Raw genomic sequence first — 24,000 nt, forward strand, 5'->3', positions numbered from 1 at the left:
TTACCAGGGCTCTCTCTACTAGTCAAAGTGAGGTGTGGGAAAGGAAACTATGTGATTTTAAGACAACTCTCGTCAATTAGGCAGGTTTCTGGAGATTTGATAGAAAAATCACCTTAGGGTAACACCAATTTTATCCAAATCAAGTTGAAATATTACTTCAAACTACAGCATTAGCCCCCCTCTAACACTGACTTGTCTTCTTTTTCTTTAGCACAAACCTATCTCAGAGAGAGATAATTAACTATTTAGGTAAATAAGACAGATGAGGGAAGGGCTAGGGAGAATGGATTTAAGATGTATATCGACACATGTGTTTATGGTACCTTGACTGACTCTGTAGCAACCGTGTATTCCTGACACCAGTAGAAAAAGAAAAACTCTCACAGATCAATTTGATAACAAGGAATTCCCAAACTCTCCCTAAAGTATTCATCTTGAGTTCTTGGAGCAGAGCTTGTCACAGAGGCTTGCAGGGGCTCTTAATGACCTGGCAAGAAAGCAGCTGTTATAGGATGATAACCAGTCAGAGAAATGCCTCCAGGACCTGACAGCAGAAGTGCAATGGAGACTAGCTGGTCTCCACCTTGGATATAACAAGGTGAAGCTGAGATTCATCCAACACTTCATCTCTGTTTTCTCTCCATGTACCCCTCCTTACCTTAAGTAAGTGCAAAAAGAAAGAAATGGGAACAGATCTTTAAAGAAACACTCTTCAGAAAAGTTTCCAAGAATAATTTACCTTCGCAAAAAGAAAGGAATTAGATGGTTTTTTTGACTGAAGTATCGTATTTCACAGACTATTTGAGAGTTGATCAATGTAGCTGTATTTATTTCCTTCTTTAGTTCTCCTTTTTTTTTTTTTTTTTTTTAAGTATTCTTAACCCCCACCCAAAACTGTCATTTTGTGTTTATAGCTTGTCACGGAATTGTTTTGGAGGGTATAATCTTTCAGGGAGTCTGAAATAAGCATTGAGGTATTGTCTCACCTGTGACTGATGGACCTTTAATGAAGAATTTAAACCTACGAGTGAACATGTAAGCCTGCTGACTTATATTTAAGGGAATTTAAAATGAACTCTTTTAAAGAGCTATTTTTTCCTTTGTTATCCACAAAATTTTTGTAGTTCTTCTATACCATTTGACATTAAGTGTACATTACTTTTCTATGAACTCTGATATATTACCACTTTTAAAAAAAGGTATATATGTATATATATGTGTGTGTGTGTGTATATATATATGGAATGATGGAATATTATTTAGCTGTGAGATAAAAGGAAATTTGCAACATTTGCCATCTGCAACACCATGGATGAACCTCAAAGGTTCATCCAAAAAAAGTGATTCTAAGTGCATTGCACTAAGTGAACTAAGTCATACACTAAGTGACCTAAGTCATACAGAGAAAGACAAATATTGCATGATCTCACTTACTGGTGGAATCTAAAAACAGAACTCATAGACACAGACAGTTGAAGGGCGGTTGCCAGGGGCTGAGGGGTGAGGGACATGGAGAGATGTAGGTCAAAGGACACAAACTTTCTATGATAAGATGAGTGAGTCCCAGGGACCTAATGCACAGCCTGGTGACTTTGGTTAACACAACTGGACTGCACACTTGAAAGCTGTTAGAGGGTAGAGCTTTAACGTTCTCACCATAAACACCTGGTAATTATGTGAGGTAAACTTTAATTAGGTGATGTGTTAACTTTTCTTATTATTGTAAATGTTTCACAATATTTACGTGTATCAAATCATCACATTGTACATCTCAAACTTAGACAAATTTATATATCAATCCTATCTTAATAAAGCTGGAAAATTAAATTTTAAAAATCCACCAGCTTATCTTGATCAAAACCACAAGATGAGCAAATTCACATGGAACTCTAAAACGAATGAAAATAGTGACAGTCACATGGCTTTCACACAGTTTTCATATTAGTCATAAGACAGTCATGCAATCAAATACCTGAAAGATACTAGAAAATACCTCCCAAAGTCAAACTATATATATAAGCAACTCCTTGGACTGATCTGTATGCACATCATTTGTAAAACTGAACTTTTAAAGTGACTCAGAGCCACTTTCCCTTATTTTGGGCATGATTTTATTTGGCTCAGTAATCTGTTTCTCTAAGACATAATATAAATACAAGCAAAAAACTCGAGAGGAGGAGTAGAGTTAGGGAGAGTCGTTGAAAGCGGTAAGAAGCTGAGACAGCTTACCAGGGAGGAGTAGATATTTTTAAATAGAACTATAAAAAACAGATCCTAGAACCCAAAATGCAGCATGGGTAGTTCAATGAAAGGGCAGGGATCCTCAGCAGTCTTAGAGAATGTTCTCATATTAGACCATAATGACAGTTATATAGATACTAATGATCCTGCATCATCAAGCAGTGGTTCATTATTATAAATTCTATTTCCTAAGGTGTAGAAGTACATAATATACATTATCTTAAGCATACGGTTTTATCAGAAGCAATAGCATTTAAAAGTTTTAGAACTCCTTATGATTCCTTGAAAACACTAAACATTTGTTGTAAAGTGGATCACTGTGTCAACAAAACAAACAACCAAATGATTATACCACTTAGTTGATACTAAATTGAGGTATGGTCTAAAATCTGGCAAGCTGAGAATTGCGAAAGTGTTTAGGGTGAAGACATGTGAAGATTTGGAAAGGGGCATTCCAGGCAGTGAGAAGCCAATGCAATGACCCCAGACAGCAGCAAGGCCAAGTCAGCTGTCCAGAGCTGCTATAACGTGACCAAAGCGGGGGTGGTATGAGGAAAGTCGTACAATTAATCAGGGGGTCACGTCACACATGGAGTTTGGATTTTGTTCTATTAGGTTGGTGGAAAAGTAACTGAGGTTTAAAAGGTTAAAAATTGCAAAAACCGCAATGACTTTTGCACTAGCCTAATACTTGCAAAGGGAAAACGTTGTAAAGTTTTAAGAGAAGCAAAACTAGGATCTCGTGTATGTTTTTTGTTTTTTAAATTCTATGGCTGCTGCATGGAGAATGGATTGCAGGAGAGTAAGAGTGGAAAGCAGGAAATGATTCAAGAGGCTATTGTTACAAGTAGAAGATAATGGTGTCCAATGAAGATAGCAAGCTATCCTTTAAATAAACAAAGAATTACTTTAATATCAATATTAAAACAATTACATACTTTTCACATAGTATCACTGGTGATAAAAAGTATATATTTTATTTCCCTTAAAACGTGTTTATTACATTAAAAATGTCCAACCACTGAAGTTACCATTCATGAAAACAACCTACAGAGGCATTTGATATACTGCTCCAGACAGAAAGTAATCAAACTGAGTGCAGAGGGTACTTTCCAAAGGAGAATTGTCTGTCTAATTTTTATCTTTCACATGACTTACTCCTTCCAGAATTTGGTTTTAGAAACCAATGATCGCTTCTCGGCCTTTTGGCTAAGATCAAGTGTAGAAACCAATGATGGATCTAAAACTTAATACTGGCATCAATAGCTTTATTATTCAGCAATCCTTGGGCCACTATTCTTTTCATCTATGAACTGTTTTCTAGTAGAGACCTGAGACCAGATTACAGTGGTACCTCAGTTTTCGAACATCTCCGTTGATGAACATTTCGGTTTACGAATGCTGTAAATTTAATGGATCTATGGTATCATTAGATAATAAAATTCATGCTAAATTTGCAGTTTTAGGGGTTGATTTTAAAGGTGTGGAATGGATTAATCCATTTTGCATTACTTTCTATGGGGAACCACACCTCGGTTTTCGAACATTTCAAAACTTGAACAGTCTTCAGGAATGAATTACGTTCGAAAACCGAGGTACCACTGTATATAATAATGAACTATGAGCTTTGAAACCCCTCCAAGTTCTATTACCTTTAGGTGTAAGACCAACAATAAGACATTTCATATGAATTAAAATGCTTTATGAATTAAAGCATGGCCTTGCTCACTGTCCTGAGTTTCAATCCCTACTTGAATCCCCTGCCTTAGGCAACACCACCTTTCTAGATGGGTGAATATCTTAAAGAAGAGAAAATACTTAATTCTTTTTTTTTTTTCATGAGAGAAAATCTTTCTATTCCTTGCTGTCTTTGTAGATTGCCTTAGGAAGAGACCTAGTGAAAGTTGAACTGAAAAGAGTGGGATTAATTTGCCAAAAGAATATCACTAGCTTACTAACTTGATATAGATAAAGATGTTATGTTCCAACTGCCATCAGTATGATTTTTATTTCAAGAGTCCTTCTGAGTGCCTCACGCTCTTCAAGAAGGCTATGGAAAATTGTACAAGTATCAGAGCGTTCACCCACAAACGACCACTAAGAGTGGCCAAATAAGAGATAAGAATATCCAAGTGTGATACGGTAGGGCATAGGATAACTGGGGAGTGTACCACCTTCCTGCTTCCAACATTGAGCAAGATAGGGGGCAATTGATAAGCAAATGGCTGCATGTACTAGTGCATGAGTAGTTACAGCTACTAATTTAAATTCGAACTACTCTTATGTCCACATGTCTATGAAAATAGAAGTAAATAAAAAGTGGGAGAAATTGCAAATCCCCATCTAAGAGATTATCCCTATACACTCCATAGGATTTTTGGAACAATGAAATACTGTATTCCTTTATTCAAAGATTTCTGAAGGACCTACCAAGAGATGTAAGATCTCTGGTCACTACTCCCAGTGCTCATTCTCCTCATATAGACTCTTGAAGCTAAACCTCCACACTTCTCATAAATAGCTCATCTTGTCAGCTCTGGTCAGCCCTGCCTGGTTCAAATCCTGGCTCTGTCTCTACCAGCAAGTGCCTCAGTGTACTCACCTGAAAAAAAGAATAATAAGAGTACCTGCCTCAACGGGTCGTTAGGAGGACTATATGAGGTTTTATATGTGATGAATATAAAGCGTCTCTGGCACATAGTACGTCTAATAAATGTCAATATAATTATGTTTATACCTGCTTTCATCAGTCAACACCAAAAGTGTATTCCCTGCCCCGCCCCCCAAATAAAACAAATGTGTTCTCTAATCCCTTGAAAAAGTCGTTGTCTGGGACCAATAACATTGGCATCAGCTAAGAGTTTGTTAGAAAAGCAGAATCTCAGCCCTCACACCAGATTTACTGAGTAACAGCCTGCATTTGAACAAGGCCATTTGGATACATATTATAATGTGAGAAGCACTGGCCTAATACACCATCTGCTTGTAATATTTACACTTCCTTCCCCAGAGCTGCCCTCCCCCTGACTTTCATGCAAAAATCTCAGACATTTTTCTCATCTTACCGAAGGTCCTGTATTGTGAATAGAGTCAGAAGCCTCCACTACCTATTTATAGGACACGCCTCAAATCCTCCCTCACCCCCAGCCCACTCACCCCAGTTCCCAAGCCCTTTTCTCATGTGAGTTTGTGAATTGAGTTTTGTTTCCAGGTCTCAGACCCATCAGTCCTTAAAACCCATATTTTGGTTCACTTTTAACTGTCATTTCCTAACACTAAGCCCTCATTTTCCACAACCTCCCTTTTGCCTAGTGGTCTGTCTTGCTCCTTTCTACCTGTGGCTCAGTCAGTGACCCAGAATTTAGATCTTCTAGAACTAGGAATCTATCTTGCCTTTGCTAATCCTGCCCCCCCGAGTGTGTGCCCAGTTCCAGTCTGTCTGGTCTTTCGGCCTTCTCTGCAGTTAACCTTCCTAGAAGAGGAAGCGACATCCCCAGGCTGCTCACCCATTTTCATTAGGCAAGAATGAAACCACTGCCTGAGTGCATGCTGATCTTTTAGATAAAATGAAATTTCCTCCTGCCGCTTCTTTTTTGATGTCCCCCACACATATCCTATGGTCATATTTTTCACTAATTACTGTGTTCAATGCAATAGGTTAGTGGTCAAGACAATGGCATAGATTATTTTGATTCTGCTAGCCTTTGTTCGGAGGGATAAAAACCAAGGCAGAATTGACTGGATCTCTTCATGTAGCTGCAACGACACATAAACATATGCACCATGGGGAAGCCATGAACCAAAAGCCACATTCACAGCAATGCAGAGAAAGTGAATCCACGAATGCAAACGAGGAGCAGAGACAGGGCATGAAGGCCCAGCCAGACCACAAACCAAAGCCTGGTCTCCCTGCCTTCTTATGCTAATTACCCCTTCAGGTAATTAGCAAGCCCTTGGTCTCTAGAATACATTTCCTTGAGTTGCTTTCTGTTCTCAAGGGCCATGACCCATACACGTACCTAAGGAGGCACCTGCAAGGGCCAGGTGATCACGTAGGTCTGGAGCTCTGGACAGAGACAGTCAGGAGCTGGGCCTCTCATCATTCCAAAAAGGAGCTACTGTTGAGCATGGTGACCTCTTCATAGAATGCTCTTCTGATTCCCTCCACCACCACCCTAATCACGAACTCAAAAGTTACTCCTTGTGTCAAGTGTCACCAGGTAGAGAGAGCCTGTCCCTCTTCGAAATTCCACTGTAATCTCTTCATAAAGGTACAGTGTAGTCTTTCCTCTGTGTTGTTCTAAAACATGAGGTAGAGGTGGCTAATTTAAGTGGATGTGTGACAGTTTTCCTCACTCACATAAGATTGCTGAGCAATCTTCCACAGGTGGCTTAATGCCTGATAGGCCTGGTATGCATTTAAATGCTGCTCAGATGACTTCCCCGTTTGGAAGTCCTAGGATTTTTCTCTCCTTTATAGGTCATGAACACAGATCCCTACCTGAAGTCCGTGAGCCTTTCTGACAATCCTGCGTCAAGAAGTATGTGGCTTTAGAAAAGCAGATGGTTTCACTATGTGAATGGCAGGCACCTAAAAATAAAAATAATAATAATAATAATAATAATAATAATAATGTTATAAAATCCTGAAACTGGTGCACTTGCATTTCCCATAACACAAAATAGGATTATTTGACCTGTAAAGCACTTTGCTTCCTTCTGTTTTTCATAAATGGCAATGGCTGAGAAATGGGAAAAGTTGTGAGATGGGAAATTGAGTCGATATTATATCCCACTTACCCCTCCAGAGGAATGTGCTATTATCCCGTTCTCACCCCCATAACAAAGAATGCACCTCTCAATCCCTATTGCACTGAGAAGCAATAAATTACAGTGGTTTGAACTATACAGGTCCACTTATATTTGGATTTTTTCAATAAATATAGTTGGCTCTTCCTATCTGCGGTTTTACACTCACAGATTCAACCAACTGTAACGGAAAATAGTATTTTTGCATTCCCAACCACAGATTCCCAACTGAGTGTGGAAAATACTGTTTTAGATCTGTGGTTGGTTGAGTCCTCAGGTGCAAAAGGCCAAATGTAGAATCAAAACTTATATGCAGATTTTTCATTGGGTGAGAGGAGCTGGAGCCCCCAACCTCCTCTTTGTTCAAGGATCAACTGTAAAAAACTCCCACAGTAAAATTGGAAAGTTTTGCTATCTTTATATTAACATAAAAATAATGAATAGCATATGAAAATAACTTTTTAATACTTCATTTCTGAGTTATACAAAGTCAAAAAATTGTCACTTGGTGTGGCCTGGTTGAAAGACTCCAGGAAGTCTGGATGAACATGGATGAAAGTTTTATCTTATTAAAATATAATAAGCACGTTTTTCTTTTGTGAATCTGTGAAAACAATAGAAATATGTCTGTTTTGGTAAGTAAAGGCCTGAAAGAATCCTTTATAAAGCAAGGGATGAGATCTAGAACAACATAAGTTATTGCAGATTAAGTTTCTTATTCATTCTTTAATGAGAATAGTTATACATCAAGAAATTACAGAGAGTTTCTACCATATTGGTCTGTCTGAAGTGATATACTGAATTATTAGGATTTAATATTCTTTTTGTTACTGAGCAAAGAGAAATGCAGTACTAGACGTCTCCAACATAAATAATATACTTCACTAAGAAGATAAACAAAAGTTCAGATAATGAAGAATTACAAGGTCTTTAATGTTTAAATAGCTTTTGAAAATACTTCAAAGTAAACCTAATGATTCTTAAGAATGGCCAAATGGCTGGTTGCTGTTTTGAGCACCAAGCCTTAGAGTCCACACCATCAGCAAGAGAAATATTATAAACCTCAGGGAACCTCATTCCCAGATCTGATGGACATTAAGCTAACATGCTGCCAAGGAAAACATTTCTCATTCACTGCCCTGAATAAGAGTCCTTCCTATGTACATGGGAGGAAGTCATTTGCCAGATGTTGCTATTTATTTTACAAGTCTCCCGTCGACGTCTGCTTATTTTCTCTTGACCTACCCAGCTTCTCTCATACACACCACGTGGAGAGAACTCAGGACTCTGTAAACCTTGCTAAAGCAGTACCTAGCTGTTCCAGTCAATATCTCAGCCTCAATATATGTTCTTGTTTATAAATCCAGTCTAATTGCTGATGGAGATTGAATGATGAGGCCTCCCCTATTCAAAGCTATCTGGACATCCATCAGCACGACAGTACTTTACAACTTGGCATCATGAATGACATCTAAGATGGAAACTTTCTCTTTTACAATAACATTCTTATTAATGATAAATTAAGATACATAAAATAAAAGGAAGCGAAAAAAATGTAATATTTTCTAAAGGCATTCTATGTCTTTGCAACTCCCCAAAGCTCCTTAGTGAAATGTCAGAGGTTGGTTACACTTTACCAAACGGGACACTAGCAGGAATTTCACTCTAGTCTTTTTTTTTAAATTCATTAATTTATTTTTATTAGTTTCAGGTGCACAAAACAATGTACTAGCTAGACATTTATCATTTATATCCCTCACACAGTGTCAACCGCCCTCCCCCCATCCACTATCCCTCTGACATCGCACACAGCCATCACATTTCCACTGTCCCTAGTCTTGCTTTCTTCCTCCAGACAGAGAAGCAACTGGCTGATTCAGAATTAAGGTTTTGATTATTTGCTTTCTATGTTACACATATGTTGCTAATTTTATGCTAAAATGACATTGATGTTCATGTAAGTCACTGTGTCCTCAGGGTCCCCATGCCTACCACCCCTACTCGCCTACCTGCCACAGCCAATTAGTTTTGTGCTAGAGACTGCCTCTGCAACGATGTCCCAGCTTTAGCTTTTGCACTCTTCTGGGATCCCATTGTCTTCTCTCACTTGCTATCTTCTGGATCCATCCCAAAAGTAAGAGCTGACATAAGTGAGGTGACAGATAATGGGGCCAGGAAAATCAGTAAGGCAGCTTTAATGTCCAGTCAGCTAAGAACAGTCAGCTCAGGCTCAGTGAGCCTGAGTTCTCCAAGGATTACTCAAAGAACTCAAAGGGCTTGGATTTCAATAATCTCTAAGAATGTTTGTATGTATACAGACAACCCCTTATATTATTCATGAGGCATATCCTAATACGCAGGGAATGGCCCTGAGAATTTACTAAGTGCTCAATAGCCATTGAATGCATGCATGCATGCATGAATGAATGAATGAATGAATGAATGGCTATACTGTAATTCCTTGTGTGATACACTGAAGAATGATATCCTCATGGTATCTTTGTGAAGATATTCAACTATTAGTTAGTAGGGTTTGCACTATTCCAAATAGCCAAATTTCCTACGTGGAATTAAATAAATATTTCCTCTGTGCAATTGTAAATCTCCAGAACCCTTTGGATCCTAGTCACCTTCTTGAGCGAGAGTTGAAAAATATGTAATACTATAATTGACATGTTTTAACTGTATTTTATACTCAATGTGTTTTAAAAATATTTTTTTCAACTTAATAACAAAGTTGACTTGAGAGGGCATAACATATGAGTGTTCTCAACCTATCTGTGGTAGACCAATTTGATTTTTTAAAAATGTTCAATCCAAAATAGGCATAAATTTTGTAAAATAAAATAGAGATGAATTACCAGAAAAAGAAAATAAGAACACCCATGTTCACAATCCACAATAACCAAGATATGGAAACAACCTGTGTCTGTTGATGAGTAAATGAGTAAAGAAGATGTGGTATGTATACACAATGGAATATTGTTCAGCCATGAGAAAAGAAGGAAATCCTGTCATTTGAACACCATCGATGAACATAGAGGACATTATGCTAAGTGAAAGAAGCCAGACATTTGTGGAAAGGCAAACACTGTATGATGTCATTTGTAGATGGACTCTTTGGGGGAAAAAAGTCCAACTCATAGAAACGGAATAGAGTTACCAGGGGATAGGAAGTGGGGGACATGGGAGATACTAGTCAAAGTGTACAAGGCTTCAGTTACAATATAAGTAAGTTGTGGGGAATCGAATGTGCAGCACGGCAAAGTTAATAATACTACACTATACACTTGAAATTTGGTAAGAGAGTAGATCTCAGGCATTTTCACTACAACAAAATACTGCATGAGGTAATGGATGTGTTAAATTAACCCAATTATGGTAATCTTTCACAATGTGAACATATGTCAAATTATCATGCTGTATACTTTAAACATATATAATTTTAGTTGTCAATTATACCTCAATAAATCTGGAGGGGAAAAACACAGAAGACAAAAAAAAAAACACAAATGTCAGTTTTTATCTTTAGATTCAACAGACAAAAATTACACTGTCAAGTTTCTTTCAGTTATGCAAAAATTTCTAAACACTCTCAGTTTTCACATCTATCTGGTCACAGACTGTTCACCATCAGTCTGGTTAGCAATCCAATCTGTGAATTGCACTAAGGATTGCATGGTTTAGGTGCAAGCTTCCTGCTTTTGTCCCGAATTGACCAGTTGTAGGGTCATAATGCAAAGTATGCTCACGTTTCAGATCATCCCCTTTCCATGACACTTAGCACTAAGATCTTTGGAGAGGAGAAAAAGCTCTCTGTGGTTGAAATTAGTTTCCAATATTTTTCAAGCATAAGAGAAGTCATCTTTAATCATTGTATTCATTAAGCTTTTGAAATACTAAAGGTTAAAATATTTGTCCAAACTCAGAAAATAAAGATCCCTAAGAAAATGTCTCATTTTCCAGAAAGAAGGATTATTCTCACTAACTCATATACACATCTCTGTTCTCCCACTGAAATGCTACCAAGCCACATTTTCTTAACATTTGTGAATAATGAAGATCTATCTCTAGGCAACACTGAGCTCATGCAGAAGCCTGCATGACTCCCAATGTGTCGTTCCTTGAAAGGAATGGGAGAGGGAAGACCATGAATTATGTGTTCTTTTAATCTCTCTCTCTCTTCTCTCTCTCTCTCTCTCTCTCTCTCTCTCTCTCTCTCTCTCTCTCTCTCTCTCATACACACACACACACACACACACACACACACCTGCGCACACATGTATGCACAGTATATATTATAATGGCTTAGCAGTTAACTGTGTGGCTTTGTAAGCAGACGTTATTCAAGTCTCAACTGTGCCACTTATTAACCATGAGATCTTGGGCAAGTCACTCACTCTTTTGTGTTTAGGTTTCACAGCAGGTTCTGCACAAATATTTTTTGAATGAGCAAAGGCATAAAAAAAATGATGTTGAAGAGTAACATAGTAGAAGATGGACAAACAGCATTGTATTTTTCCATTTGTGACAGTTTTACAGAGCTGGAATATTATAATAAAACAGCCAATAATTATTGAGTCACATTGCAGTCTAAAGCATGTTATCAGGAACAGAAACCATAGAATGTCCTATGAAAACTATTAATGAATGAGCACAGACCTTTCTTTCAGTGCTAATAGTCTCCTTTCTGATGGCCAACAAATTACCTAAGTAGGCAAATAGAAAACCTGAGTTAAAACTATCACTATTATGTATTATTAAGTCTGTGCTCACACATGCACTTTAAAAAAAAATGAATTGAATCACAACAAATAGATATTTCTAACAAAAACTGTTATTTGAAGTCAACCACCATTTAATAATTATTTCCAGGGTTTAAACATAGCAAAACAAACTGAATTTTCCAAAAACACTAGCAGGAGAAATTTCTAAAGTTATTATCACTCTACTCCTCCTTCCCTCACTGAGAGAGATGCAGATTATGGAGACTCTCACAAGCAACAAAGTACAAATCCAGAAGAGTCAAAATGTAAAAGTGTCAGTGACTTTTTATCCCAATGGAATGGGGCCCCTATGGCAGAGGGGTCATAAATCATTAGAGACAGGGGGAAAGGACATGGAATTTGAGATCAGAGGCCATGGAGAGATCATTCTGTGCTGCCAATTTTCATTTGCAATTTAGTTTTCCTTCATCTTTAATAATACATACTCCCAAAGGCGTTATTATAAGAAACACATGATACAACATATCTGGAGAGCACTTTTGTAAGTTTGTGGGTTTTCACATGTTTTCAAAGGTGATATAGAAAAAAAATACTCCACTGTATTGTAATTTTCAAAGCTTCCATGAGGCCGGAAATGCAGAGAGCATTAAGATGGTGACATAGAAATATATACCTTTACAACCACTGACATAGTCTTGACATCATTCAATCGCACAAGTCCACAGGCTGAATGGTCTACCAAGAAACAGCCAAACACAGAGCAATGTGAGGCATGTCACATTTCCCTCAATAAATACTCTTCTTATTCTCCATCTTCTAAAGAGACAGAAAATGCAAACTTCTTTCCAACTGACCAAAATAATTGTTCTGTGGTGAGGAATTTGTTTTTTTTGAAGTCGTCATAAACAGAGCAGCTCCTAAAGCACTGTTGCAATGCAAACAAAAATGGATGCATGAATGCATGCTTACCCCTTCCTTAGCTCTCAGGGGGAGAAGCAGCAACAGAGGCTGCGTGGAGAGCTGTTTCCCACAAGGTCTCTTTATTAGATCTGTGTGTGTGTGTGTGTATTTGCATTTTTGAAAATACCCTTTCCCAAGTTCACTTCCCATTCCCGAGTGCAAACAGCGAGTGGTCATTGTCTGTAAGCACACTGTTCCAGTGATTCATGTTAGAAAGAGGGTTTTGCCCCAGTACTGAAGACTTCTTAATTGCTTTGGTAGTTCAATTGCCAAAGCATGTTAGTTTTGGCAGAGCAGATGTAAGGAAAACTTTTCTTCTCATAGTCTTTGGCTCTTATACTTTATATGTCAGATGAAACAAGTAATGCAAACTAAAACTGTTCCAGATCAGAGACAACTTTGAATTGAATTTGGCTTTGGGGAAACATAAAGATGGGGTGGGAAGGGCCCCTAAGGACATTCTGGAGTGGTTCATTCTAGACTCAGTGCTGTCACTCACAGTGGCGAGTCATTCTGCTCTCCGAGTCTCCATTTCTACATCTCTGAACTGAAGAGTTTATCCTAGCTTAACATTTAGTGATCACAAGTCTTCAACAACTGTTCTGTACATTAAGAAAGCGCTTTATTTAAAACTGTACCTTCTGTTAGAGCCAGGATTGGAAAGTGAAATTACTTAAAGTAAGAAGTCACAACTAGATTTCTACTAAATCATTTCAGTTACTTAGTTATTCATTAAATATGTATTAGTTTGTACATTTCTTACAAAATTAAGTGAACTGCATTACTTTTATTTAGATACTTTGCTTTTCCTCTATTTCTCCCATCCACCAATATCATAGTATAAGTAATTGTTCTTTCAACTTATGGAAAAGCCGAAGGGAATCTGATAATGATTAGTTTGCTTTATTTAAAGGAAAAGTATTGAATTTTTATTTATACTATTGGAGTAATAACACACCTATTACAGAAAATTTAAAAACAATTAAAGTAGAATAAAAGGAATTACCAATGACTTTACCACTCCTCGTCAATCATAATTAACTAACTTTTCTCTCACTTTTCCTAGGCATAAGATTTTTACAAAAAAAAAGCGGAGCTCTTTTTTTACTTAGCTCTGGTTATAATGTGTACAATTTTGCAATCTACATTTATCACTTGACAGGTTAAGCATTTCTTTGAGTGATTACAAACTCTCTCTTTTTATTAGGTGCTTACTATTCAACTATTCAATGTATATGCCAAAATTTATAGAACCATTACCCCATAGGGATAATGATTATTTTAAGTAGTAAGTTTCTTAAACAATTTTAATATCTGTGTGTCAAGTATGGAAAGCTTTCATCAAGGGAAGGAAACGTCAATACTTGCAGATTGAAAAGGAAAGAAGAGGAGCAGTGGCCACGGGTCTCCTATCAGGCAACTCTGGCATAAACGCAGATAAGGGTGACAAGGAACAAGCTTGTTTTCTGTCTCAATAGAGACATAGCAGTCAAGGAAAATGGGCCTCCCAGCAAGAAAGTTAGAATAAACACATGTTGTTCGAAGTCCTTCCTAGCCTACTTCCAGGCAAAAAAACTGCTCATCAAGAAAAATCTAATTTTGTACAACAGCAGACAATGGTCTCCAAAGTAGCAGGAGGTAAAGGGCCAAGTGGCGGGTGACAAATTCTGCTGTGTCAAGTGCTGAAATGCAGTAAGGTGAGTGAGCGCTGCCCTGCAGCATGGGAGTGGTAAGGAAAAGGAAATGTAGTTGGTTGTCAATCCCAGGATATCAGTAACAACATTTTTGTAATTGCTCACCAGGGTCTACAATATTCATTTATATTATTGACAGGAGTTGCATAAACAAATTTCTCTTGTACAACTATTTTCCTTCCTTTACGTAGCGCTGGAGTTGAGACACACAAAGGATTCACCCTTCCTTTACAGGGCCATCTGAGCTGAATTCCACGTTTACACTTTTCATAACTACCCTGAAAGATATATAGAAGACCTAAAACAATTTTACTAGGAAACTTTTCCCAGTAGTAGTTTAAAATGGGTTCATAATAATGGAAAGTGATATCTCTGTTGAAGATGTAGAGAAATACCATGGCTAAATTAACATACAACTTGAAGTTTTAAGAGAAAGGGTAGTGATTTTGCAAAGAATTTTAGACTTAAAAATAACTTTGACCACTTTTTTAAAAAACAGGCAGAAAAATAAATTATGTAAATCCAAGATATAAAATGATTGAGTCTATAAGTCCTAAGAAAACACAAATTGCAATCAGAGAAGTTAAGAAAATCTTTCAAAGAAAACAATTTTGATGATGAAGTTTATTAGACACTGGGCTGATTATTCAGAGAGTTTCTTAATTTCCTATCCTTCAAAGTGTTTAAAAACTGGCAAAGAATTTTGTCTTTAAAACATTTTAGGAGTTCTGTGAAAGAAAAAATAATGGCCTAGAGTCTAGACCATCTCTTAAGAGTCCTTCTTGTATACTAACCCTGAATTTTATTCATTACTCATCTCCTGAGAAGTAATCCAAACAGATTAAGAAATAAAATGCTTTTTTCTTCCTTCTTCTTTTTGGCTTTGGGGACCATTTTTAAATTAATACTTCCGGCTCCCTCCCAAGAAATCTGGAACCTTTGCAAACAGTTGTTAAATAGCTATAATTCCTTTCCATATTCATTCAACATTCATCACCACTCCCAAGATAAGCAACACCCACTTTAAGGTATCATACTGTCAAGCACTATAAAAGAAAGGAAAAAAAGTGATTTATAGCAGCTTGGTAAACATGAGCTTCTAATTCAAGAAACATTAACTTCTAATTCAAGAAAACACTAAAAATGAGAGAGACGATTTTTGCTTTAGACAAGGATTGTGAGAGTTTCTAAATTCTGTTAGTACTTCAAAGCCTCATTGTATTAGACCATACACAACTCAACTCATAACCCATTTTTCAATTTTTCTTGGGGCTGAACTACACTTAAAACAATAATTAGTCCTGCCAATTTCTTTTTAATTGTATGTTCATTTCGTTGTGCAATTCCAGTTTGTTGGAGTCAACTGCAGCAATGATTTATGATTTATTCTGGTATATTTCCACTGCTTTTTGCAAAGAAACTCAAAGAATTTTAGCAAGAGAATGATGTGCTGCAAAACATACAGTTTATATACACCAAGTTCAGGATTTTGGGAGAAGGCATAAAAGAAAAAAATGTTCCTACCATTTTTCAGAAAGAAATCTTTTCAAATCGCTAATCAAGGATTTATATAACTGGCATTTTTAAAGGTATTTATTTTTTAGTTAAGCAATACATTAAATTGAGTAACATTCAAAGGCAACAAAACTCACAAGACTCTTTTTGGATTTCAGTCATCCAAACCATTGGCTTTCTCCACTAGCAGTAACAGCCCCATTAACTTAGTTCACATCTCTGCACTGTTCATTAATTTGCTTGATTCCATATGTTATGGTATACATTTTAAATAAAAACTCTTTTAAGGCTTAAAGGTCCCTCGTTCCATAGTCAATGGTGCAAGGGTCCAAACTGAGACCTTTGTAGTATTTGGATAACAACAAATGAGAATATTTTAGTGTCCCCCAATTAATCAAAGAAACACTTAAGATTTGAGCCACAGTACCTGTGGTCAGATACAGACTCCTTAGTTAACATAATCTACTAACCAGCAAGAATTTACAATGTTGCAATGTTTGTGATGATTTTTGTTTTTATTTGTTATACAATGTCTCAGAAATAAAAGGAGTCCACTTCAGGTACCATAGAAAGTTGCTATCCCACCCAATGACTCTAGAAATCCTTGAGAAAGTATGGTGGGGAGTATATCACCAAATGGATTTTAACATCTGGATGAATAGTTCTCAAAACTTCAGAACTTATTGGAGCTGCTGCAGTTAAGTTGAAGCATCTCTCATTTTAGTTTCACAGGTGATTCAGATGCCCACCCAAGCTTTAGAACCACTGCTCTAGATTGCACATCTCTTCCATGTTGTCTTAGAAATTTTTAACGTACTCATATTTTATCTTTTCAAATCTGGATTAAAAGTGGTTTTGTTCTTAATTTCTAGAACTGCCTATAGCTTCTGACTTCTCTGTACATGATTTCTCAGGTCTTCAGCAACAACTAACTGTGTCTGGTTGAGTCTCCCCTGATCCTAGAGTGAAGAAAGAGGGGTCAGCTCTACCAGAGGGCACCCCTGTGGTTGAGTGAGTTGTGAATTCAATTAGCTAAGTTCAATACTATGGCAATTTCCTTCGAGAAAAAGAACATCTCTAGCCTTCAGATAAACTGCTGTAACAGCTGGATCTAGATAAAATACATGACACTGCTCCTCTCTAGAAGATACTAATTCTTCAGAAAACACCGTGGGAAATCTGTTGTCAATTTCCTGTAGCCAGACCAACACTAATTCCCAATGATGTCAGCCATTTCCTTCTCTAGGAGTTTTTGCAAAGACCTTTGCCATGGCAAAATTTGTTCTTGAAAAGAGCATACTAAGATATACTTTGTTTTTGCTGTATCGAATATGCCCAGAGAAGTACCTAGAACATAGTTGGCATTCAGTAAATATCTGTTGAATAAATGAATGGTTTTTGCCATGTAAAGTGTGTGATCTCTCTCATTGTGAAGGACATAATAACCTTAGTAATAGACCTTTATAAAATATCAAAGGAACTATCTTTCTGCATTATGGATCTACCAGAGTTGACTTCCATTTTGTACTCAAATGTATCAGTGAAACTTATTTCAAGTATAGCATTATTCAGAGGCTTCTTATTGGTACCATAATACAATTCTGATACAATTCTCAATTTTTAGGATTAGTTTATAAATTTCGACCATCTGGTGTCAACTAATACAAGAAGAGCCCTAGACTTTTTACCCTAATATATTTTGAGGAATTATCTCATTCATTAAGACTCTCTTTCCTTAAATATACAAGCAGAATGCTGATGTCCATAGACTGTCCAATAGAGATTATCTCTAAAAGTTGTCAATCAAATTTTGTAAACTGATTTGCAGTCTAAATTACTAGGAGAGCTCGCCAGTTGAGGTGAGCCTATCATATTGCCTTTTTAAAGTGGTGAAAAAATAAATGTAATTGTAAAAATGTAAATCCTTTTACTACCAATAAATTTGTCATTTGTGCTATTAAAGTGATGCCTTGTGGCAGCAGCTTGAAGAGGCCCTTTTGGATACATTCGTGCTTTAAGGGGATAGATTAAGGCATTTAAATAACAATAACACAGAAAATCATCAGCCAAGTGGATTTTGCCAAGGTAATTCTTTCTTTCATTCAATAGGCATCTGTTGAAAAGTTTTCTAAGCCAAACATCAATCAGTAGAGAACAAGACAGTCATAGGTCCTGCCCTCGTAGAGTGGACACTCAAAAGGGAAACTCGAACCTTAAGAAAATACAAGTACAATAGGTGGTAAGAAAACAGACATTCAAATTAGTGTGGGGATATTTAAAGTGACATCTTTAAGGCCCTCCTGGGGATATTGTATTTAGGCTGAGGCCTGAACAATGAGTGACAATTGGTCAAGCAAAGTAAAAAGAAACAATCTGCTCTTGGTTCAGAGGCATCAGAGAGACTGCCACGTAAAAGGAATTAAACAAAGCCCAGGAAGGCCAAGTTCTAGAAGAGATGGGCCAGCAAGTTGGGAGAACACGCTCAATGTGTAAGCAGGACTCGGGTCCCTGCCACCCTGTGAGGTGTTTGAGACTTTGTCCTCAGAACAGTGGAAAACTATTCATGGCAGTAAAGCAGGTACCGTGGCCATGGTTTCATGAACACACATCAAGGAAACAACGCTCGGCCAACTCTTATTAGAGCCATGTGTCTCAGCCTGAAGTTACCGCCAAAGAACAGAGCCAGAGACTTGCAGAGCTGGCAAGCCCATAGTTTATTTGAAACAGTGAGCCTGAGGAACAGGGCTGGGGGCTGAGAGGAGTGAGCTGAAGGGCAGAAAACCAATCTGAAAGCACACTACAGATCTACACTGTGGGCAGCAGGTCTCCACCCCACCAGGCACAACTCCCGGGAGCCATGTAGAAGGCGCCTTAGAATCACCAGCCAAGGGACGGAAAGGGAGAGTACATACCCACCACCTCCCATTCCCAATGCACGTGCATCCAAAAGATCACTGGGTCCGTGCCAGGGTGCCACGGGGCAGCCCCAGGATTGAGCAAGACGCACCCATGAAGCTGAGGCGGGTGTCTCACATCGGGGTAAGGTTGCCCTGCAGCTGGTTGCAATGGCTAGGCTGAAATTTCAAAATGGGATAAGAGCATGCGAGGCAGGACACCAGAGGGATCAGACAGACCACTCCATTTGCCAGTCACTCAGGAGCCTGCTGTAAATCTGGAATTATTCATCAACTAAACGCAGAGCCCACACGAAGTAGTTGGAGCACAGGTACTGGAGAGAATTGTCCTCTAGCATCTATTTCCCCTCAGAACGAATGCTTTTATGTTTTAGAATAACACTTACTAGGTAGCAGACTCTGTGCAAAGCCCTTCTATTGTCACATTTAATCCTCCCAATAGTCCTATGAGGCCGTACTATCATTATAATTGTGTCAGTTGTCTATTGCTGCATAGCAAATTATCCCAAACTCAGCAGCTCAAAGCAAACTATGATGTCGCTCAGCTCCTAGGTCAGGAGTCTGGGAGCAGCTTGGCTGGGTGTTTCTAGCTTAGTATCTCTCACGAGTTTACAGTCAAGACATCAGCTGAGGTTGCAGATGTCTGAAAGTTTCACTAGAGTTGGAAAATGGGCCTCCACATTGACTCATTCATGTGGTGCTGGCTGTTGGCAGGAAAGCTCCATTCTTGCCATGTGGGCAATCCTCGGGCTGCTGGACTATCCTTACAATGTCACCCCTGCTTCCCCCAGACTGAACAATCCAAGAGAAAGGGCAAGGCAGAAGCCACAATGTCTTTGATTACCTAGACTCAGAAGTCACACACCATCATTTCCGCATTATTCTATTAGTTACACAAGTCAACCATATTTAGCATGGGAGGAGACACAAGGGCAGGAATACCAAGAGCAAGGGATCACTGGGGCCATCTTGGAGGCTGGGTATCACAGTCACTGTTCTACAACTGAGGCTACTGGGGTCAGAGAGGTAAAGTGACTTTCCTAAAGTCACACAGCAAGTTGTGGACCTAATATTTGAACCTGGTTCTCTCTGACTATAAGTCCCATGTTTTTATCACTATACTCTACTGTCTCTTTAAATAACCTGGTACTTAAAGCCAAAGATATTTATCCACACAGGGAAACGTTTAATCTAAAATCATATCAAGAAGAAGAAAAAAAACCTGGAGCCGACCAATAGACTTAATTTGGCACAAATTTCTGACTCCAGCTTCCTTCATTTACAGGCTAAATTGTCAGATTTATAAACACAGGTGTACTTGTGCCAGAATTAATCAAATGTTACATGGCATAGTGTAAGGAAGAAGGGCACAGTCTGAGAAAGTTTAATTTACTAAAATAAACTGACTTCAAAGCAGCCCAGATGGTTTCAATAATACCTTAAAAAAAAGATTAAGGGCATGATAATGAGACATGGACAACCATTCCGTCCTCTCCATGGGATGGGGGCGTGCAGGGACTCCTTTCTTCTACTTTGTATTTACAAGACATAAAAACCAAAGGTCTGATGACTAAATATTGCTATAAATCATCCAGGATGCCCAACGCCAGTACTTTGGGGAAAGGTTACGGTTTTCAGCATTGCAGTTTTGTGCAATTAAATCAAAATGTGAAAACTGAGGAACAAAGAATAGGTGTGCTGAAAGATGATTGTCCACCAAGGAACGAACCCCCTTATGTTCATTTTCTGCACCATCAGTACTGGAGCAGAAAGACAAACTAATGAGCAACATTTACCATTCTTCAGTCCAGTGAATTTCAAACATATTGTTGTTTAAATCACGTAAAGAAAAATCTAGGGATTCTTGGTGCAGAGTCAAACTGTATTCTCCTGTCCTGCTTATTCGCCACACTAACGCCTCACTTTGGTTGTCCCATGGCACCTCTAGGCACTCCTGCCAATGAAGGAAGCCACTTCATAGGGCGCAATCCATTGGAGCTCTCACGAAAGAGTATGTCAGTCTAAGTCTCCACACCAACCCCCCCCCCCCAGTTCTGTGCCCCTCCTCTCCTAGTCCACCAGAACAATACTCCCTTTTTAATGTAAATAACAATCTTAGAGTTACAGGCACTGGTTCTTTTCAACTACAGCCATCCTGAAAGCTTTTGTTCTCAGTATTTCTTTCTCTTTAATAAAATTTAACAAACAGCAGACATATCATGGGCTGAGATCCACTTAGTAAATTAAAGCCATTCCACACTCAACGGTTTCCAACAGTTTTTCATATCTGCAGACCAGGCCTATAAACTCAATCATTTTCATTCAACTTTTGTTATAAAGCATTTGGAATGGAATAAATTAGGCAGCTCATCTTTTCCTCTATTTCATAAAGAACAGGGTACTTTTCTTTAGAAAGAGCATTTCATGGAATAGACATACTTTCTTAGAGTAACACAGCTTGAGAAGTAGAGTAAGAGACAGGCAATAGTTCAATATATTTCAAAAGAGATAGGGATGTAGAACAAAGAGGCAGGGGCTTTGACAAAATGAATCACCCAGAACTTTCCAGGGCCTTTGATCTCAAAAAAATGAAGTTTTGGAACATCATTACAACAGGCTCCTGGAATATTTCCAGTATTTTTCTTCTGAGGAAATGGAATAGCTAAAATATGACTATTAACATACATGAATCTCATTATCTTTTTTTCCATTCCATCTCCTGGTCCCATGCCATTCCAGATATACTCATGCTAACCCTCAGAGGCATACTGTTACAAAGGATCTATACACTGAGGTGAATGAATGAAATAGTTCAACAGAAAAACTCCAAATCAATTATAAGACAATCACCAAAACAAGAGTTTTTAACCTGAGCTGTTTGAGTCAGGGACCATTGGATAGTGGGATACAAGAAGGGATAAAAAGAAGAAAAGAAAAGGACAGGGGTTCTGAAGAATGGTGAAGAGAGTGCTCCAAGTAATTCTCAAACTTAAAAATCGACTTTCATTCTCACTGAAAGCCAGGAATATCTATAAAATCCTTTCCACAATAGCAGAAGTGAGTAAATACATCACGACACAATCAAGCTTAAGCTCCAAGGCCCCTCACGTGCATGAGGCCCTTCCAAGGATGACTCTGTTCCCAATTTTATGTTTGTAATTCTGAGTTCATTTTCTGAACGAGTCCTTCCCAAATCTCTTAAGACGTAAGGCCCTTGATATTTGGATTCATTTCTGTACCACATATTCACACACACACATCCCTTCATCATTTTTACATGTAAGCAAAACACAGAAACAAAAATAAGTAAAGCATTAAAAAAAAAAAAAAAAGGAACACTTAGAGCTGGATAGCCAGTGACGATCCTCGAAATCATGTATGGTCTACAATACAGGGCAAAGCACTCAAGATAGTCTTTGCTTACTTATAAGCTGGTAACTGTGCTCTGGGTGAAAGAGTTTTCCAGGTAAGCCATCCCTGAATAAATGAAGTGTGCTTGAATTATTAAATGGCTAAAATGCTCTAGCCCGCTGAAAAAACTCTCCTCTCAAACATTCTACTCTCAATACTTCTGGTCACCAAGTGTGTGAGGATTTTTCCCCACAAAGCAATTCTCTAACTTTCTGGGGATACCAACTGGGCATTCTATAATTCCATTCAGTTCTGATACCATCTACATGGAAATAGTGTCAGATCCCACAGGTGAAGGGCTCTGTCCCACAAGACAGCCCTCAAATTTAGATGCCTATGGCAAGTCCAGGCTGTCACCTGTGCTTCTGACCAACCAGCTGTAAATCGGAGGTTTCCACGACCCTCTCTTCATGTACAATAATTTGCTAGAGTGGCCCACAGAACTCAGGAAAACAGTTTACCTACTAGGTTACTGCTTTATTGTAAAAGGATACAACTAAGGATGGGCAAGAAAACAGGAAGGAGACCTGAGCCCTAGGGAGCCCCTACATTTAGAGGTTGGGAAGAGAGATAACAATCTATGAAGGAAAGTAAGAAAAAGGTACAAGAAAACGAGAGTCACAGACACCAAAAAATGAGAGTGTTTTAAGAAAACGCCGGAAGACAATCAGCTTGTACACAGCTGAAAGATAGAATAAAATGAGGACGTATTAATCTTACAGGATTTGACAACATGTTGGCTATTGGTGATCTTGACAAAAGCAGCGTCAGTGGAGCTTTCTGGATCGGAACAAAACTGCAAAGGATTATGGATCAAAGAGAAGGTAAGAAGGTAGAGGAACCATGTATAAGTAACTCTTTATAAAAGGCTTGTTGTAAGTGAGACAGAGAAATCAGATAATCAAAAGGGATTGAGGTATCAAGAGGGGACGTAGGGTTTGCTTGTTTGTTTTGTATTTTGGGTTGAAATATACCAGAGCTTATTTGTAATCTCCTGAGAGTGATGCAGTAGAGATGGAAATATCAATAATGTAAGAGAGATGAAAAATAAATGAAGGAGAAAAGTCCTTGAGAGAAAATAGGATCCAGAGCTCTCAGCAAGTGTAACCAATGATGGGATGATGACACCTGATCTGTTTCATTAGGAGGGAACTCGGAGGATATGGGAACACAGGGTATACAAGCTGATGGGTCCATAGGCTGTTGATGAGGAGATTAGGATTTTCTTGGCTAATCATTTCTTTTTCCTCACACATATATGTCTTGATGACCAGCTGAAAGTGTCATTTGGAGCTAAAAGTAGCATTGTTAGTCTGCATAAGAAGAAGGTGTCTGAGATAGTCTTGTTGAAAGACTGCACGCAGCTAGTAGACAAAAGCAGTGGGATTGTTTTGTAGTTTAGCTGGTCTAAGACCACACATTTGACAGAGAACAGATCAGCCCAGGTGGGGATTTGTTAGTAACAGACTTATACTACAAAAAATATTAATATTGAATATAAATGTTTCTATTCTGGCAGCTTTTCTCCACAGAGTAACTCAAGGATCCAAACTTCTTCTATCTTGTTTCTATTATCAACATAGGACCTGGGAGGTTGGTGAGGAAGAGGGAGAGAGTGAGCAGTTGCCATCTGGGGTGTTTCACCATCTTTGCCTGAAAAAGACATATATCACTTGTGCTCATTAATTGGTCAGAACTAGTCAAATGATCCCATCTAGAAATACGGGG

At 38.2% G+C, this 24,000-nt stretch overlaps 1 protein-coding gene across 1 annotated transcript in view; it reads right to left on the reverse strand.

The window, feature by feature from the left end:
• The window catches only part of TTC29 (tetratricopeptide repeat domain 29), a 538,084-nt gene that overhangs the window by 445,646 nt on the left and 68,438 nt on the right, over positions 1–24,000 (reverse strand). The window contains exon 2 of the mRNA XM_081077081.1: positions 6,743–6,832. The gene's annotated coding sequence lies outside the window, so the exon portion shown is untranslated. The remainder of the gene's footprint in view (positions 1–6,742; positions 6,833–24,000) is intronic.

This window comes from Rhinolophus hipposideros (genome assembly GCF_964194185.1).
Source record: "Rhinolophus hipposideros genome assembly, chromosome: 16".
Lineage (NCBI taxonomy): Eukaryota > Metazoa > Chordata > Mammalia > Chiroptera > Rhinolophidae > Rhinolophus > Rhinolophus hipposideros.